General features: G+C 34.6%; 1 protein-coding gene across 4 annotated transcripts in view; it reads left to right on the top strand.

The window, feature by feature from the left end:
• Positions 1 to 20280, top strand: part of Cox11 (Cytochrome c oxidase copper chaperone COX11) — a 177139-nt gene that overhangs the window by 16398 nt on the left and 140461 nt on the right. The window lies entirely within an intron of this gene.

The following is a 20280-nucleotide window of genomic DNA, read 5'->3' as shown; positions in this document are numbered from 1 at the left end:
ATCTTCTCTTATACTGCACTTTTTCTTTCTTTACCATGCATATCACTCTTGCCTGCATTTTATACTTTTCATACATCTGATTTCTATCGACTATCTTGCACCTCCTTTATAACTTATTTCCTTTCTTTTTTTTAGTATTTTTATTAGTCTTTAACTGAATTTATTTGTTTACAGCTATTAGTTTCTATTTTTAATTCTCTCTAAATATTTGGTTTTGAGATTATTATTGTTATTCTTGTGTAGGCACCTTCATGGGGTCTGAAGACTCTTTGCCGGAGACCTAAACTATCCATACAATCTATCATACCTCTCTTTGTACCCATGAACAGACAGAGTACTTATAACTGACACTGGCAACCCATTCCATTCATTCACAACTCTTCAGGCAAAAAATCTAGTCCTCACACCCCTACTAACCACAATACATAGTGTGCCAGTTAAGTAATGAGATTGATTTTTTTTTACAGGACAGCCCCTTGAATAAAAGTGACAAATGTGTTTATAGTTTTGACCATTGGAGTGTGTTGGTGCACTAGTTTTCATGTGCCAACCATTGAAGTGTGAGTGTAGTGTGTTAGAAGTTGCATCATGGAGCAAAGAGCTGTGGTAAAATTTTACTGTATATTGGGAAAAACTGATACAGAACTGAAACTGGTACCAAGACCTAAAACAGTTTACAGTGATGACTGTCTGTTTAAACCAATGTTTAAAGAGGGGAGGGAGTCCCTTGTTGATGACAAGCAAATAATCAATAAGCTACTTGCTGTACAGCTTGGTGTTGGTAAGGAAATGGCCAGATTAATCTTAGAAAGAGATTTGCACATTAGGAAGATTTGTTGACACATGAACAGAGATAGAGTACTGGGTTTCATGTTGTCAAAATATCATCTATGCACTTGATCAAGATTGTGATGTGTTGCAAAGAATTGTCATGATGAAAGCTGGCATTTTCAGTTTGATCCGGAAATGAAACACCAGAGCATGGAAATGCCGTGGATTGTGTTCTCCTCAGTAGAAGAAAGTCAGGGTGCAAAAATCACATGTCAAGACAATGGTCACTTCTTTTTTTTTTTTGACACTGACTGCAGGAATTACCCACTGCAAATTTGTTCCTGAGGGTGCCACAGTGAATGATCAGTATTATTTAGGAGTAGTGCAATGTGTCAAGAAAGAACTGTTCCACAACAACAATTGGTTTCTGTTGCACAACAACATGTTTGCACGCTGTGTGCTGCCTGTGAAGCAGTTTTTGGCTTTGAAGTTGATCTGTGTGATCGAACATCCCTCCCCTATTTTCCAGATTTGACTCCTGCAGACTTTTTCCTCTTCCCAAAGATGAAGTGTGTGCCTTAAAAGGCAAGCACTTGAGTGACATCAAGGACATCCAAACTGTGTGACCCAGACACTGAAAGATATTCCCATTCAGGACTTCCACTGTGTCTTCGACCACCTGTACGACAGATGTAAAAGTTGTGTGGAGTTGGAGGGAGATTATTTTGAATGTGTGTAATTAACAAATCCAAATATACTTCTTTGTTTTGATATAATAATTCTCATTACTTAATGGGTACATCATGTACACAATCTTGCCATAAACACTGTTACAACTTCTGCACACTCATGCACTGCCCATATAATTGTGTGAGCCTGGTTCCATCAATGGCACTGTGTACAGCCAACATTTGCATGTTTTATCAGTAGAGAGAGTTGTCTATCTGTACCAATTAGCATGCAGTGGGAAGATTATGAGAACTGTATAGCTGTAATAGCACTTTACAAGGTTGGAATGCAGCCCCCCCCTGTTATTTTCAAAACACTAAAAACACTCAGAATCAGTAGGATATTGTGTATTGGATTATTAACCATCATAATGATTCAGAAAACATATCTGCCCACCAAAGAACAGGACAATCATGCTGCATTAGGATGCAACAGATTGTGAAGGCACACCTCTGCCATGCCTAAATCTGTGAGAACGCAGAAAGCGATGCGATGACAGATGAATGTTTTGCAGAGAATGATGTCACACCTGGGACTGAGCCTATCGTTCTATGGGACACTTCCTAACACCACAACTTATGCAACAAGTACTTCTTTGGCAATATGTGAACAACAGACATGGAGATATCCTCTTCACAGATGAGAAGATTTTCATCGTTGAAGAGTTGTTTTACCATCAAAACAATCAGTTATATGTCCCAGATGGTTGCCCAGCACATGCGATAGCACTAAGGATTCAGAAAGGTCATTATCCTGCATCAGTAATGGTTTGGTGTGGGGAAGGGATCATATCAGGTGATATCCAAGTTTTGTTTCTGTGAGAAAGGGGCCAAAACCTCTGCCAAAGTGTATCGAGACACTGTACTAGAACCTACGGTATGGTATGGCCATTGAACATCACCTTGTTTCTTGATATGTGGCCACACAGACTTTGGGCATCTGTGAAAACAAAAAGTGAACATTTCGAACATTGGGTGCTGCTATAGGCATGTTATATATGTGGTTTGTATGTGCTGAAAGCTGTAAATGATTTACTATTAGATTATAAGTTTATTTCTATGCTGTTAAAGTTGTAATAGTATTAATGGCTAGAGTGGGTACTACTCAACTTCCAGGGATGACCTCTTATTCTGCTTCCCCATCCCCTCAGCCAAATGCTGAACATTTTTCCCTTCATCAATCCTATAAAACCCTTTAAGTAACCTAAACGATTTCATCATCATTGTCTGAACAAATTTACATATAGGCTTTTTATATCCTATTCCTGCTCTGCAGATGAAGTTAGAGGAGAGGTATGATAGATTGTGTGGATAGTTTGGGTTTCCTGCAATCAGTCTTTGGACTCCACGAAGGTGCCTGTACAATATAATAATTCTACAGAGCACTCACCATCTTAATAATTGCCTCTGAATCTTCACCACTTCTTCATTCCCAAGAGCCCAGCTGTGGTACAGTGATCCAGATGTGGACATATCTGGATTACAGTAATCCAGATGTGAACATATCAAGGCTTTATAATGAGGAATGACAATTCCATACCTCTATTTGTTAGTGTGTTCTGTAGCCAAGTAATCTTTATGAGATACCTTAGCAATATGTGCGCTAAACTACAGATCTGTCTTTCACCATCCCCAAATGCCTAGCTTCATCTATTTCCTGGGGTATGGTATCATCTACTCCAGCTGCCTTTCCACATTTCAAGCTTTTCATGGATTTTTCTCCCTCAAGTATTGGTATGTACTCCTCTTTGCATTCCTCTTGAAAATTTTCTTAGTATGGTTCTGTCACTGCTTGATTTTTTTAACAGTCTTTCAAAGTAATTACTCCAGACATCTAGGATATCCTTATCTTCAGTTTTCATGTCACTTTTATCATCTTTGATTCCTTTTACAGTACTCTTTCTTCCATTGCTAAGCTTCTTCAATAGCTTCTAAGATATTTTGCCACCTTCCTGATATTTATTTTTATATTTTTACCAAAGTCTTTCCATGACTTTTGTTTAGCTACTTTTATACACAGCTTAGCTCTCTTACATTCTCTTGCAGTGGCTACACTGCATGATTCAGAGGGTGGTCAGAAAATCGAATTCCCAATGATTGGAGTAGCGCTCTCATACTACCCATCTTTAAAAAAGGGAATAAAACTGAATGTGAAAATTACAGAGGAAATTTTCTGCTAATTGTTCCAGGTAAGATTAATTTGAGCATACTTGAAAAGAGGTTGAGAAAGATTGTGGAAGAGAAACTTGGAGAAGAACAAGCTAGGCTCAGGCCAAATACAGGTATTCAAGATCATATTTTCACTTTAAGACAAATAGTTGAGAAATCATGGGAATATGACAAGGATCTGTACTTAAGTTTTGTAGATCTGGAAGGAGCCCAGAGAAAAGGTTTTCAAAACATTACAATTATATGTGGTGAATGGAATATTATACAGAACAATACATAGTCTATATTTAAGTTGTCAGTCAGCAGTTAAAATTAAAGGAAATACAGGAAGATGCTTTGATGTAAAATCAGGGGATAAGACAAGGATGCACATTATCTCTTATTCATCATCTATATGGATCATGAATCAGGCATCAAGCCTGATCAGGGGATAAGACAAGGATGCACATTATCTCTTATTCATCATCTATATGGATCATGAATCAGGCATCAAGCCTGATTCATGATCCATATATGGTTCATGGATCAGGCTTGATGTCACTTACAAAAGAGGCATCAAGCCTGATGAATTAGAATTGGAGATTGACATCTCTTTATGCAGATATTGTTCTACTCCTAAACACATCTAGTGCAAGTAACAAATTGGGCATGAAAATCAGCAATAAAAAAACCAAAAGTATGAAAATACACAGGAGCTTAGAAAACTTCAGCTGCATTCTGAATGGAGATCTGATCTGATCTGATCTGATCGAAGATAGCAAAATATTTCAGCTATTTAGGCACAGTTTTTAGTGAAGATAGCAGGTTAAATCTGGAAATATACAACAGAATAAGAAAAGCTGGAAGTATGGTTATTAGCCAGCTGAATAAATTTATATGGAATAAGAGAGAAATTAGCCAAAACACCAAACTCACAGTATACAAAACAGTGTTTAAACCAGTTTTAAGTTATGGATCTAAGAGTTGGGTTAGAAATAAAGCACTTGATCCAAGACTAGAGACCACAGATATGAGGGTTCTGAGAAAAATTAGGGGAGTGAACCGATGGCATCAATGGCAGAATCATATTAAAAATAGATATTAGAAAGGAACTTGACATTATTAGCATTCAAGAATGTGTCAGCAGAGCTAATCTAATGTGGTACGGTAACTCAAATAGGAGAGGAATAACTTTCAGCCACCTTCTTCATATTTATTTTCTATGTTCTTACCAAAGTCTTCCCATGACTTTTGTTTAGCTAGTTTTACACAGTGTTTAGCTTTCTTACATTTGTCTCTGTATTCTCTAAGAGCACAAGTTGACTTATTTGTCATGAACTTTTGATATACTTTCTTCTTTTCCTTCACTGCCTCTTTAACTTCCTGTGTCCACCAGGGAGTTCTGATTTTTCTATCCTTGTAGACAACCTCACCCCATGCCTCTCTGGCAGAATTAGTCAATGTTTTCCTTAGAGCTTGCCACTGAATCTCCAGGGTTTGATTCCTGTTGCCAAACTCTTTCATTTTTTCTTGAATAATGTTTGTATATTTTAATCTACAGTTCATATCTGAGATCTGCTCAACTTTTATTTGTTTTAAAACTTTCTTACATGTTCTTCTTTTCAATATGAAATTCAATTTTATCCTGCCTAAGACCTAATGGTGATCACTTCCAATTTCAAATCCTCTGTACACTCTAGTGTTCTGCACCAGCGAGAAAACATCACTATCAACAATAATATAGTCAATGAGACTTTTCTTATTCCTTGCCTCTTCTATCCATGTGAATTTGTGCACATTTTTATGTTGGAACATGGTGTTAGTAATAATCAGTCCATGCCCTGAGCAGAAATCCAACAAGTATTTGCCATTATTATTAGCTTTGCTCTTTTCTCCAAATTTTCCCAAAATATTTTTGTATGTCTGACAGTTTTCCTACTCTGCTATTTAAATCCCCAACAAGGACCATCTTTTCATTGTGTCAATTTCTTTTTCTAAAGCCTCAAAAAATTCCTCCACTTCTACCTTAGGAGAACCTTCTGTGGGACCATAGGCACAAATATATCTCATTGTCCAGTTCTCCATTCTGATATTTGCCCACATCACTCTACTTGAGACTGCCTGCCATTCAAGAAGATTAGCCTCGTATTTATTGTTGAATACTATGGCTACGCCTTATTTTCCTTGATTGTCATTGCCTAAATATAACATTTTGTATTTATTGCTCAGAAAGAGATCACCAGTTTTGTTTTGTTTTTTTTTGTTTCAGTCACTCCTATTATGTCGATCTGGTACTTATCTAATTCCTCAGCTAGCTCCATTTCTTTGCCATTCAGGCTTCTTATGTCGATAGTACCGATCTTCAATTCTTGTGATATTGATTTGGCATGTGTTTTAGGATTTGTTCCAGTAGCTGACTTTTCACTGTTCACCCTGGTTCCCTGGCAAAAACAACAGGGGCCTTGTTTGACAGGGCGATGCCCCAGCCGGCATAAAATTCTATGATGTTGTACCATCATTTAATATTGTGGTTTAAGCCAATAAGAATACAATTTGGTCGCCTAAATCCCAAATTGCCGGTCCATCCTCATTCGTTCAGTATCCAGGTAGATACCTAACAGGGTGCACCACGAGAAGGTGAGGATTGGACATTAGATCAGACGCCCTGGTCGGTTCTCCACATTCCTTTAAAGGCTATGTGGAGGTCTCCTCTCAGTTATACAGCTTTGACCCTTAAGCTTATTTTTATTAAATTCTTTAGTCACATAATAATGTAGTCTCAATACTCAATAACTTCTCACAGAACTACTAAACCACAAACTTACATTTGCATCTAATAGATTATATTATTTGGGTGAGATTTTTAAACATAAATATCTCTAGTTTGCTTAATCAGTGTAAGTATTATTCCTTTTCTTTAGTAAATGATGTGGACTTCCTTGAATGCATCTGATTTGAGATTTCATGGAATTATTGAAAAAAGAAAACATAGAACTCTCCTATTTCAAATCAAAGCAAATCATGAAAGCTTACTGAATATAGAATATTGTGCAAGCAAGGTGATTATTCATTTTGTAATAACCTAATGCAATGAAAGACCTGACTAATTTCATCAAGTTGAAGGTTGAAAATGGTTTTAGAAAATTCAAAGAAATTTTGAAGTTTCAGATTTTTTTTTTTTTTGCTCCTTAAATTGTGAGTTTTGAATGTGTCTTGTCTGTTGTACACTAACATTTGTCTAAAATTTCAGCTTTCTAGCCTCAAGGAAGTGAGTAAAGGAACGTTTGGAAATTTTAATACTGTTCAGTCATTCACTCACTTGCTTAGCAGTGTATATGATAACAGTTTTTAAATATGTTTAATAATATATATATTATTATCATATATATGTTGCAAAGACTGATATGTTCAACTATTGACTTGGTATCTCTGGAATGGTGGAGAAAGTTTTGTAAAAGTTAGTCAGAGCTTGATTACAGAAATGGGTGGACAGAGAATATATATATATATATATATATATATACTTTGCAATGAATAGCATATTTCTTAAACATGAACAGGGAAGTTCATGTTTAAGAAACTTGCTCACATATTTTAATAATGATGTTACTGTTCAGTTTGACAAGAGGAATGGATATACCATGATATTTTTGGACTTTAAGTCTTTTGACAGGATACACCATGGGGAAACCATTGCATAAATTGGAGACTATGGGATCGAATTATAAAATATTAGTGTGGATAAGAGAATGGCTGACTGACAGATATTAAAAAGTGGTACATGTTGGATTTCAGTCTTCTGAGTTCATGGAGGTGCTCATATTAATATCTACTAATGCCTTTTAATCTCAAAAGGAAGGGAAAGCTATTTAGTTCAGACCAACTTGAAATCACGTGTGGCCACTCTTCACCTTTGGCCATTGCTGATAGCTGGTCCAAGCCATCAGCGATTTACTTGTGAGCAGGAGAGTACATCAGACAACTGCTGCCATCTCATGGCTCCCGATCTTGGCATTATATTATTTAATTTGTTTATAATAATATCTTACGAAATAAAAAAATGATGGTACAACATGACAAAATTTCATGCCGGCTGGGGCGTCGCCCGGTTAAATAAGGCCCCTGTTGTTTTCACCAGGGAACCAGGACGAACATCGAAAAGTCAGCTACTGGAACAAATCTGAAAGCACACCCCAACTCAACATCACCAGACTTGAAGATCAGTACTATCAACATAAGAAGCCTGAATGGCAAAGAAATGGAGCTAGCTGAGGAATTAGATAAGTACCAGATCGACATAATAGGGGATGACTGAAACAAAAAATACAAAATGTTATATTCAGGCAATGATAATCAAGAAAAAGAAGGAGTAGCCATAGTATTCAACACAAAATACGAGGCTATTCTTCTTGAATGGCAGTCAGTCTCAAGTAGAGTAATGTGGGCAAATATAAGAATAGGGAACTGGACAATGAGACTTATTTGTGCCTATGGTCCCAAAGAAGGTTCTACTAAGGTAGAAGTGGAGGAATTTTTTGATGCTTTAGAAAAAGCAACTGACACAATGAAAAAGGAAAAGTTGGTCCTTGTTGGGGATCTAAATAGCAGAGTAGGAAATGATTGTGAGACATACAAAAGTATTTTGGGAAAATTTGGAGAAAAGAGCTAAGCTAATAATAATGGAAAATACCTGTTGGATTTCTGCTCTGGACATGGACTGGTTATTACTAACACCATGTCGCAACTTAAAAATGTGCACAAATTCACATGGAGAGAAGAGGCAAGGAATAAGAAAAGTCTCATTGATATGTTATTGTTGATAGCGATGTTTTCTCCCTGGTGCAGGACACCAGAGTGTACAGAGGATTTGAAATTGGAAGTGATCATAATTTAGTCTTGAACAGGATAAAATTGAATTTCATATTGAAAAGAATGACATGTAAGACAGTTTTAAAGCGAATAGAAGTTGAGCAGCTATCAGATGTGAACTGTAGACTAAAATACACAAAGATTATTGAAGAAAAAATGAAAGAGTTTGAGAACAGGAATCAAACCTTGGAGATTCAGTGGCAAGCCTTCAAGAAAGCCCTTATTGATTCTCCCAGAGATGCATTTTGTGAGGTTGTCTGCAAGGATAAAAAAATCAGAACTCCCTGGTGGACACAGGAAGTTAAAGAGGCAGTGAAGGAAAAAAAGAAAGCATATCAAAAGTTCCTGGCAAATAAGTCAGCTTGTGCTCTTAGAGAATACAGAGACAAATGCAAGAATGCTAAACACTGTGTAAAACTAGCTAAACAAAAGTCATGGGAGGACTTTGGCAAGAATTAGAAAATAAATATCAAGAAGGTGGCAAAATATTCTGAAGGGAAATAAAACTGAGTGTGAGAATTACAGAGGTATTTCCCTACTAAGTATTCCTGGCAAGATCTATTGCAAGTATACTTGAGAAACGGTTGAGAAGAATTGTGGAAGAAAAGCTGGGCGAAGAACAAGCTGGATTCAGGCCAAATAGAGGCTGTCAGGATCAGATCTTCACTTTATGACAAATAGTGGAGAAATCATGGGAATATAACAAAGATCTCTATTTGAGTTTTGTCGATTTGGAAAAGGCATATGACAAGGTGCCAAGAGAGAAGCTATTCAATACACTACAGTTATATTTTGTCAATGGGGAATTATATCAAGCAATACTTAGTCTTTATTTGAGTTGTAAGTTAGCAGTTAGAATTGAAGGAAGTACAGGAAGATGGTTTAATGTTAAATCTGTTGTGAGACAAGGATGTACATTATCCCCTCTGTTATTCATTATCTATATGGATCACATTATGAAGGAAAGTGGTATTAAACATGATATCAAAATTGGATATGTTAATGTCAGCTCTTTGCTTTATGCGGATGATGTTATACTTCTAAATAAATCTGCTACAAGTTTGCAAGATTTTCCCTGACTAAATTGAATAACTGTTGTAATAGATATAGTATGAAAGGTTAGCATTAAAAAGACAAAGACAATGAAAATAGGCAGAATCATTGAAAATGTCAGCTGTGTTGTGAATGGAGAACCTGTGAACAAGTAAAACATTTCAACTACTTAGGCAGATTTTTAGTGAAGATGGTAAATTAAATATAGAAATAGACAACAGAATCAGCAAAGCTGGTATGGTGGGAAGTCAATTGAATAAATTCATATGGAATAAGAGAGAAATTAGTCAGAACACTAAATTAGCTGTATACAAGACAGTGTTCAAACCAGTTTTAACTTATGGATCTGAGAGCTGGGTCAGAAGTAAAACACTTGACCAAAGACTAGAGACCGCAGATATGAGAGTCCTGAGAAAGATTATAGGCGTGAACAGATGGCATCAGTGGCAATATCATATTAAAAACTATGGATATTAGGAAAGAACTTGACGTGGTCAGCATCCAGGAATGCGTTAGCAGAGCTAATCTCAGGTTGTATGGGCACTTAAATAGAATGGGAGAGGAAAGATTAGCAAAACAGGTGTTCTTTGCCAGGTTCGCAGGAAAACGACCCAGAGGAAGACCAAGATATAGGTGGATTGATACGGTACAAAGTGCTTTAGACGATAGAAATATAAGTTCTGATAATGTTGGAGTCTTGACAAGTAACAGAGACTGATTTGGAGGAAAATTGTAGATGGGAAGTTAATAATGATGTAATTTTTTCATGTGGTACTATCATATCCTGTACACCCCTTGAGGGTACATGGCAGGAATTTGATGATGATGATAATCTCATACATGAAAATTTGCATGACAACCTATAGTACTCTCAGAACCGGCACTGGGTCTTTGCCACCCGCATGCAATTTCTATTTAAGTGCCCCTTTAATGATCCGGGCATGTGTGGTTCTTTTACAATAATAAAAATGTAAATTATTTGAAATTTCTTAAATAAATTTTGACAGAACAGCCACACGTTGGTTCGCTAAATGTAATGAACCGGAGGTGTTGACTAGGCAGGATAATCATTAAAAACCCGAATATTCAAAAAATTCTCAAAAGTTAAAGCAAATTTTGATAAAGCCACTTCACTTTAATCGTTGAATACAGGGATTATAGAAGTCTCACCAACCAGAATCGCTTACAAAATTAAAAGGAATTTTAATTAAAGTTAAAATTTATTTGAACTAAAGTTTAAAAAATTCTTGCATTTTACAAGTTACTAAATTCTTAGTAACTTGTAAAAATTTTTTAATAATTTTTATAAGTGGAACTATCTTTTAGGAAAATAAAGATAAATGAGAAAATAGGAAAAGAATTCAGAAATAATTAGAACATTTAATATATTAGAATATTTAATATACATTTAATATTTTATATATTTAGTATTCAAAAAATAACATCTTTACAGAATAACAGAAAATAAATTAAATTACATAAATATACTTGAAATTTTTTAACTAAAATTTTAGGGTTTTTGATTTCATATTCACAAAATTAGAATAATGGTCTTAACGTCTAATTCCACATGTATATCATTTTCAGTAGCTATTAACGCCAAACTAACACGTCTTTTTTGTGACATACTTGTTGTTAAGTAGGTTTTAATCAATTTCAACTTGGAAAAGGAACGTTCACCGCTTGCTACACTAACAGGTAAGATTAATACTATTCTTAAAGCAATTGAAAAGTTAGGGAAAGATAAATTATTGGACAAAATAAAATTAAGAATATCGAAAGGGTTTTGAATATTTAAATTATCCCCGAAAAATATCCCGGAAAGCACATAACTCGTCATATAGTTCTATTGCATTTACGTTTTATTGTCACCATCCTTCAAGAGAATCTCTAAATCGTCACAATTTTTTCGTAAATCTTCGTTATTAATTTGTAGTAATCTATACAAGAAATTAAAATTATCATAACATGTTTTTAGTTGTTCAAAACATTCTACTAACGAACACATTGCAAATTTAGAAGTGTAGAAAACACATTCATTCTAAATTTATCTTCTGGCGATTGTGGTGTTTCGTCATGATGCTTGTAGTCAAATTGTCATGTCTTCTTTCGTCATCGAACTTCCGTACAAGTTTTGAATTCTTGTTCTCCATCCACCTCTGCACTCAGTTCTTTTGCCGTTTTTAGAACTTCTTTAAAATTTGTATCTTATTGATACTCTTGTAAGAATATTTTTATGTTTTTGATAGATTCTAAAGCAAGTGTAATGTTCATATTTTTGTCTGGAAGCATTTTACTCACAGGGTTTATTCTGTTAAATAAATCATAGCAAATTATAAGAGAACAAATAAATTTGTAGTCCTTTATTTTAGCATATAAGTTTGTGCTTCATGCTGAGTTTCTTTATTTAAAATTTCAAAAAGTACATAAATTTCTCTTAACTGATATTCTATAGGGCGGATTGCATTAATTTTACTTTCCCATCACATTTCTGATGGCTCTTTAAATGTTAATTTTTTTACGAACTTTAAAAGGATTGCCCAACATTTGTAAGAGAATGAAAGGAATTGTATATTTCTTGAATGATTGCAAAGAAACTAATTGTATCTGCATTCACTTTGGCTGCATCGTTAATGATTAAATTTAGACTATGAGCAGCACGTTGCACATAAAAAGCTTGAGGATTTTTGTTCAAAAGCAAATTTTGGAGCCCATGTTTTTTCCCTTTCATATTTGCCCCATTGTCATACCCTTGACCTCGCATGTCTTCAATGGGAATGTTCCATTTTTCCAGTTCCATTATCGTTGCACATAAACCACATCCTGTGGAATCTGATATATCTGCAAAACCTAAAAAGTTTTCCCTGATCTTGACAATTCCATTGTCACAGGAAACAAAGCGAATAATAATGGTAATTTGTTCTGTTTTACTTGCATCAGGGGTGCTGTGTAAAATTATGGAATAATATTTAGATTTTCGAATTGATAATAAAATTATATCCCTGATTGCATTACTTAAAGTTTCCAATATTTCATTTTGACTGTCTTTACTCAAATAGTGTACTCTATTATTTCGCTGTAGGGCCCTTTCAACATGATTTTCCATAACGGGATCAAACTTCGCAAACAGTTCAACTAATTTTTAAAAATTGCTGTTATTCCTTTCATATAATTTATCAGATGATCCGCAAAAAGCTAAATTTTGGCTACCAAGGAATTTTATAATTTCAATCAAACTTTCTAAAACACTCGAATATGTTTCTTTTCCCTTTCATACATGCTTTGAGTCTGGCAATCAATAGTAGTTTTGTTTTTTTAAATTTTTATCAAGTTCCTTCCATTTTAAGAATGTTTCATGTGAGTTAAAATAGTCACGTATCTATGCAAAGTTTTACTTACATTTCTCCAATCGTTATAACCTTCTACAAGACTACTTGATTCAGTAGGTGTGAAAAGTTTGCAACAAAAGCAAAAAACAGAATTTAAAGTTTCGGAATAAATGAGCCATGTTCTTGGCACGAGCTCCCCGTTTTCCATTTTTCTATTATAATACATGTAGCCAAATTTACAACCATACGTATCTCTGGGATATATTATATTTTTCTTTTGAACAGGCCACATTTCAATTAAAACAACTCCTAAGTTTTCATCAATATTTCCCCATTCACCTTAATCTTCTAAATTTACGGAGACTAACAATGTGTTAGTTTCGTGGTCAACTACAACTAAATCTTCTCCTAACTGTTTTTCACTTAAATCATGCTTCTTGTTATCTTGTTCAATAGTTGCAATAATACTTTCATGCAAACTGGATGGACTGTTTACACATCTGGGCACCACCCCAGATGTGTAAACAGTTGATAGTTGGTTGAATTTGTGATTTGTATAGGATTGATAGCTGTTCAGGTATGAAGTAACATCTTGAGAGAAAGAGATCCTATTTTTTTGATTTTTTTTTTTTTTGGATGCCAGGGAAGCAATAGTTGTAATTTCTCTATCTGAAGAAGAGAGGGGGGGGGGGGTATCATCTAGTTTAGAGATTTGGGTTTTGTCAAGAGTAAGACTGGAAGAAAAATTATCCTTTTTTGTAGAAGATAGAGAGAACTGTGTTTTTCTGCCATTGAAACTGGCAAAGTTGTTCAAACTCCATCAAAGAATGGTTTGGAGATCAGAATTTAGGGTAGTAGAAGTTCTGGAGGTTGTGGTAATTTCTGTGAGAAATGGTTGGTCAATGAGAAAGAGATTTGTAGTGTGTTATCAGTAAAGCTGTGTATTGAGTTGATGGTCAACTGGAAAATTCCTTGATATGTAGAAGGAAGAGAATGGGCAGGAGAACAGATCCTGTTGAACTCTAGTTTGCATAGTAAGACCATAAGGAACTCTTAAGTATTACAAGCTATGTGTCCAGTCAGAAAGCTGGCAATCCAGCTGCAAATCCAGAGACTGAATGATCTGATCTTATTTAAATAGACCCTTATGCTAGACCTTTTAGAGGTGTTGGTGGTTGAGAGCAATTTTCCCATGGTATTTATCCTGTGATAGTGACATAGATAACTGAATCCCCTGTTGATCTACAGTGAAAAAGTCCATATTGGTGATCATTTATTAGTTGAGTGGTTTCAAGATTACAGATGAGTTCAGTGTGGTTGAATGCGAGCACTACAGTTGCTTTTCTTGACTTTCAGGATTAAAACCCCAAATTTTTTCCACAAAGAAAAAAAAAAAGAAGCCTACTTTCCCATGCCAGAAATTTTCTAATTCAGGAACCAGATGAAGAAATCCTTCAAAAATGCTTCTAGTTCAGTTCTTGTCTAATTCTAGACTAGAATTGAAGTGTAATGATCTTTCTTCAGGTGATCTAATGTTATGGATGCAAATGCTTTTTCAACATAACCACATAGGCACTCAGTTATTATTCCTAAATTAGAAAACACACACAGAAAAGTATAGTCCATATGCACAAGAACCTAAAATCTTGCACTATGTCTACTGTATTGAGATCTGTAATCATTCATATCACTAAACTCTTCCTTTTTTTTTTTTTTCTTTATCTTGTTATAGCATTTTCTTCCTTCCTTCATTCACACGCTCTCTCTCTCTCTGTCATCTAAAGATGCTGTTATTCTCTTATTTTGAAACTTTTCAATGATTCCCCTTATCACAGAGCTTCAGAATACAGTTCTCCTCCTCCAATTAGGTAGTAGTCATTTTTTCCAGCATGAGACCACTGCTACTCAGCTTATTGATATTTGATTCCCAGGAGTGGAGCTCCCAGATTATGTCATTAGTCCATTCACTTTCTTAATGTATTAGAGATTTAAAACCTTTTATGGGTAGGAACACTTTGGAACATTAGTTCTAAGAATTTATGGTGTACCAAAAATTCATATGATAGGTATTTCCTTAAGACCAATAGTAGATGGTAGAGACTCTCTGACCTCTAATTTAGCAAAACATCTCACCAAAATGATTTTACCTCATACAGGAAAAGCATCTTCTTTCATCAAGAACAGTACACATTTTATTGAAAAAGTAAAAGATATTTATATTGGACCTTCAGACATATTAGCAAGTTTGGATGTGATCAGCCTATTTACAAATGTTCCAAGAAACGAAACTGTGAATCTCCTAGAAGACCTTTTTCCTCCGGACATCGTAGATCTTTATAAACATTGTATAAATAATGCTTTTTTCAAGTTTCAAGACAAATTTTGGGAACAAAAAGAAGGATTGGCTATGGGCTCTTCCCTCTCTCCGGCTTTGGCTAACCTATTTATGGAAAACTTTGAAAATAATGCTTTAAACAATTATCATCAAAAACCAAAAATATGGCTACACTATGTCGATGATATATTCATTATATGGCCAGGAACAACAGATGAACTCATTGCTTTCAAAGATTACCTAAAAAATTTGCATAATAATGTAAAATTTACTTTAGAACAAGAACTTAGAAAATTGCCTTTTATAGATATTCTATTAGAAATCAATGAAAAGGATAATAAACTTTCTTTCTCAATATATAGAAAACCCATCAGCACAGGAAGATTTCTTAATGCAGCCTCACACCATCACTCTTTGCAAAAAATAGGTCTAATAAAAACCCTAAGGGACAAATTTCCAGCACAGAGAAATGGAGAATTAGAATATCTAACACAGATCCTTCAAAAGAATGGTTATGAAACCAAGACTATCAAAAAAATCCTCCACACACCTCCTACAAGCATCTCTCAGAAACAAGATTTCAAAAATGCTATCTCGCTTCCATATATCAAAAATGTTACAGATAAGATGGCTAAATTACTTAACAAATATAACATCAAAGTAGCCTTTCTGCCCCTGGAAAAAATTTCAAGATTTCTACATCCCCCGAAACCTCCTCATCATCCTTTAAAAAAAAAACCAGATGTTTACAACATTTATTGTTCTTGCAGTATCTGCTATGTAGGACAGACAGGAAGATCTGGGGAAATTTGCATGAACGAACACCAAAAGGATGTAAAAAACAGAAGAGAACAAAAAGCAGGTCTAGCTTTCCATACCACTTCCACTGGCCACAATGTACTATGGCAGAATACAAACATGTCGTACATAGAAAAAACTGTTACATAAGGAAATTTAAAGAATCTGCAAACATGCTTAAAATACCAACACAATGCAATAAAAATCAAGGATTAATTCTCCACCAAGTTTGGTCAGCTTTAATAAAAAATATATCTCACTCGACCTCAGACATTATGAACGTGAACAACAGAACTTGGCATCATCCAGCATAGTTTAAACCCAGTACTGCTTTGAATCTGCATTCTGATTTTTTAATTTTATGAATAGTCAGACGGCTACAACTGTATAGTAAAAATAAATAAATAATCAGCTAACGCCTTTTTATTCCCGTATACAGGGAGTAGGCGAGGCCATTTAGCTCTATCTAACTTTTGGAGACTGAGTGGGCAGTTCAATCTCCACTGGTACCAATCAGAGTAGATGGCCCAAGGTTATCACTAATTAAGCGGTACTCAGTGAAGAGAGACAGCTCAAATGTGCCGCCATCTCGTAGTCCCTAACCCTAACACAATATATTTAATGTCTGAAATAATGTGGGTTCTACGGTCGATTTTCTTGAGTTTACAGGACAAAAAACCCGAGTTTCTGGGAGGAAAAACCTGCTTGCCCGTGCCAGAGATCGACTAACTCGGGAACCGGTCGAAAAAAGGCTTAGAAAAATTTCCTCTAGTCGCCGACTAGACTCGAAACCAAGTCTTCCTTCGTGCGGCCAAGTGCCGTGGTTGGCAAACGCCACATCCACTGAGCTACACAGGCTCAACTGTTAATATCAACTGTAAGTATGAACTGTTAATCTCTTTTTTGTTGTTTTAACTTTCAGTTACCTTTTACCCCTGAAGATGTAAGTCAAATGACTTACAAAACTTGTCGGGTCTTTTATTAATTCATTGTATTTTGTATAGCTTATTAAAAAAAAAAAAAAAAAGTGGTCCAATTACCGAAATATACCATGTGAACTTTTAAACCACAGAAACCTCCACTTACAATTAAACACTTACATTGGGTATGAGCTTCTTATTGGTGGATCCCAAATTTTAAGAATTAACATTTAGTTGCATTAAACTAATATCCATCCCTATTCATTCATTCATTCACCCACTTTCCCAGCTTATTCACAACCTCCTGTGGAACCAAAACATCAGCATTATTATCAGAGCTTTAAAAAAATGTTTGTGTGCTCATCCATAAGTAAGAATTTTTGGTTGATGAATAAAAAGAAAAATCTGAAGAGCTTAAGTTTAATTGTCAGTTTTTCTTTACATATTGCCAATTCAGTGATTTTTTTTTTTTTAAACTTATTGTGCTTAACACATGCTTGTTTTGTTGAATATCACTTATTTTATCATAGAATATGCATACATGATTTTATTTTTAGACAGAGTTAAAGCATACTGCAAAGTAACCAACTAATTGCGACACAATAACCGAAAATAGATGCACAGCAAACAGCAGTATGGAAAGCTTGGAAAGTTGAGAAAGAATTATTACAGTTTTTTTTTTGTTTGTTTGTTTTTGTTTTCTTCAGAATGTTTAATTTCAATTTATTGATTCTGAAGTAACCAAAATGTTGATAAAGTAAAAACTGACTTTGCTGTGTCTCAATAAAATAAACTGTTAAAATTAACAGTTTATTAATAGAAAAGAGAAGAGAATTTCAAAAAGAAACACATGTGGCTTTTATTGATTATGAAAAAGCTTTTGACAAAATTAGTCGACAAAAATTGTTTAAAATATTAAACAATTTAAACATACCAAACCAACTTTTACAATCTATTCAAGAAATATATACAGGAAATAAAATAGCAGTTAAATTAGAACACACCTCAGAATGGAAAGATATATCAAGAGGAGTACGACAAGGATGTACCCTCTCACCTCTGCTTTTCAATATATATATAAATGAAATATTAACAATCTGGAAACAGCATAACCCATTTGGTATACAAATGACCCCTCAAATGAAGATAGATACACTACTATTTGCAGATGATCAAATAGTATTAGCTACATCAGAAGATGACTTACAAAGATCATTTAAATCATTAAATGATATCTCAAAGCAATATAATATGACAATATCCAAAGAAAAAATAAAAATAATGGCATTCAAAGGAGAAAACCCAATAAGAAGTAAAATAGTGATAGATAATAAAATACTAGAACAAGTAAACACTTTCAGATACTTGGGATGTGATCTATCATACGAAGAAGAAAAAGACATAGACACTAAAATATCAAACTTTGTCAAAGTAAATGGCATAATAAACAGTATATTTAAGCCATCCCTGGTACAAAAACACACTAGAATCAGACTATATAATGTCTTGTCAAAACCAACTCTACTATACGGAAGCGAAACATGGACCATGAAAAGGAAAGATGAAAAACGAATTCAAACAGCAGAAATGAAGTACCTCAGAAAAACAGCTGGATATATCAAGTGGGACCACAAAACAAATGAAGAAATCTTACAATCCCTAAAAATCAAACCAATTAATTACTACATAAGACAGTATAAACAAAAATGGCTAGAACATTTAAATCGAATGGACAACAGCAGACTACCAAAAATATTATACAGATACAAAATAAGTGGAAAAAGAAGAATCGGAAGACCAAGAAAGAGATGGCATGAAACCAGAACAGGCCACATGGCCTATATTCCATGTTAGGAAGAAGAAGAATTAACAGTTCTATTTTGAAGATTTATAATTTTGATTGTATGTTTATGCCTTCAGCATATAATATGAATTGACTTTTTTCATAAGTGATTCTATAAGTGCTGAAAGGTATTCGATAAGTACTAAAACTGAAAATGTATGAAAGTGATTCATCCTCATCATGAACCATGGGCTCACTGCCCGTTGATGTCTGATGCTTGTTTCACTATCTTCTTCCACCTTTCTTTGTCCAGTGCACAGTGTCGCAGTTTTTGCACACCCATTTGACACCAGTCTTTTATATCGTCTATCCATTCTCTGTATGGTCTATCTCTTCTGTTTAAACCATCCAAAACACCAAACATAAATGTCTTTATCTTCCGGTCCTCACTCATTGTACAGATGTGTCGAAATAATTGTAGCTTCCATTTTATAATCTTCTGTATTAGATTCTGTTTTGGTTGTATCTTCTGATAGAGCTCTTCATTGGTGATTTTCTGTACCCATCCTATTCTTAGAATCTTCCTGTAACAAGTTCTTTCAAATGCCAAAATTCTTTTTCTTGATTCCTTATTTATTACCCACGTTTCAGATCCGTACAGTACACCGCTGAAGATGCATGTTTCCAGTACTCTTATTTTGTTTGCAGACTGATCACTTTACTTTTCCAGATGTTATCCATGGCCTTCAGATTTGTTCTTCCCTTTGCAATCCTGATCTTTATTTCTTTTTTACAGTCCAAGTCATATGTCAGTTTACTTCCCAAATATGTGAATTGTTCTACATTTTCTATATTAGTTCCATCCACTTGTATCTTTTGTTTCATGTTCTTTTCACCAAATACCATTGTCTTTGTTTTTTCCAAGTTCATAACAAGTCCAAATCTCTTCCCTTCCTCATTTAACAGTTTCAGTGTTTTTTGTAGTTCTCTTTCGTCCTCTTCAATAATAACAATGTCATCTTCAAATCTCAGATTAATTCCGTGTACAGATATTCCTTTGGCATCTTCCTTCAATTTGTCCATTGCTCTTTCTAAATGTGCGATGAAAATGCTTGGTGATATTGGGTCTCCTGTCTAGTACTTCTGCTTGTTTTAAACCATTTCCCTAAATCATCACCTATTCTAACTGCTGCAATTACATTCTGATAAACATATTTTAATATAGCTATTAGTTTTTTTTATCAATTCCATAGGATTCCAGAACTGCTAATGGTCAATACTTTCTGGTCAATACTGTCAAATGTGTTCTGAAAATTAACAAAGCAAGTATATATGTTTTTGTTTTTTCTCCTAGCTTTCTCTGCTATTAACCTCACTGTCAAAATCTGTTGAATTGTAGTTCTATCCTTCCTAAATCCTGCTTCCAATTATGTTCTCAATCTTTCTGTCAACATGATCATCATCACTTTATCAAGGTGACTTATCAAGGCAATTGTTCTATAATTTTTACATTCTAGCTTATTTCCTTTCTTGTATAATGTTACTA

This window comes from Typopeltis vanoorti, chromosome 9, assembly GCF_054136105.1.
Source record: "Typopeltis vanoorti isolate ZY-2024b chromosome 9, IOZ_Tvanoo_1.0, whole genome shotgun sequence".
Taxonomy (NCBI): Eukaryota; Metazoa; Arthropoda; class Arachnida; order Uropygi; family Thelyphonidae; genus Typopeltis; species Typopeltis vanoorti.
The sequence above is the reverse complement of the archived record's forward strand: the minus strand, read 5'-3'. Positions and strand labels throughout refer to the sequence as shown.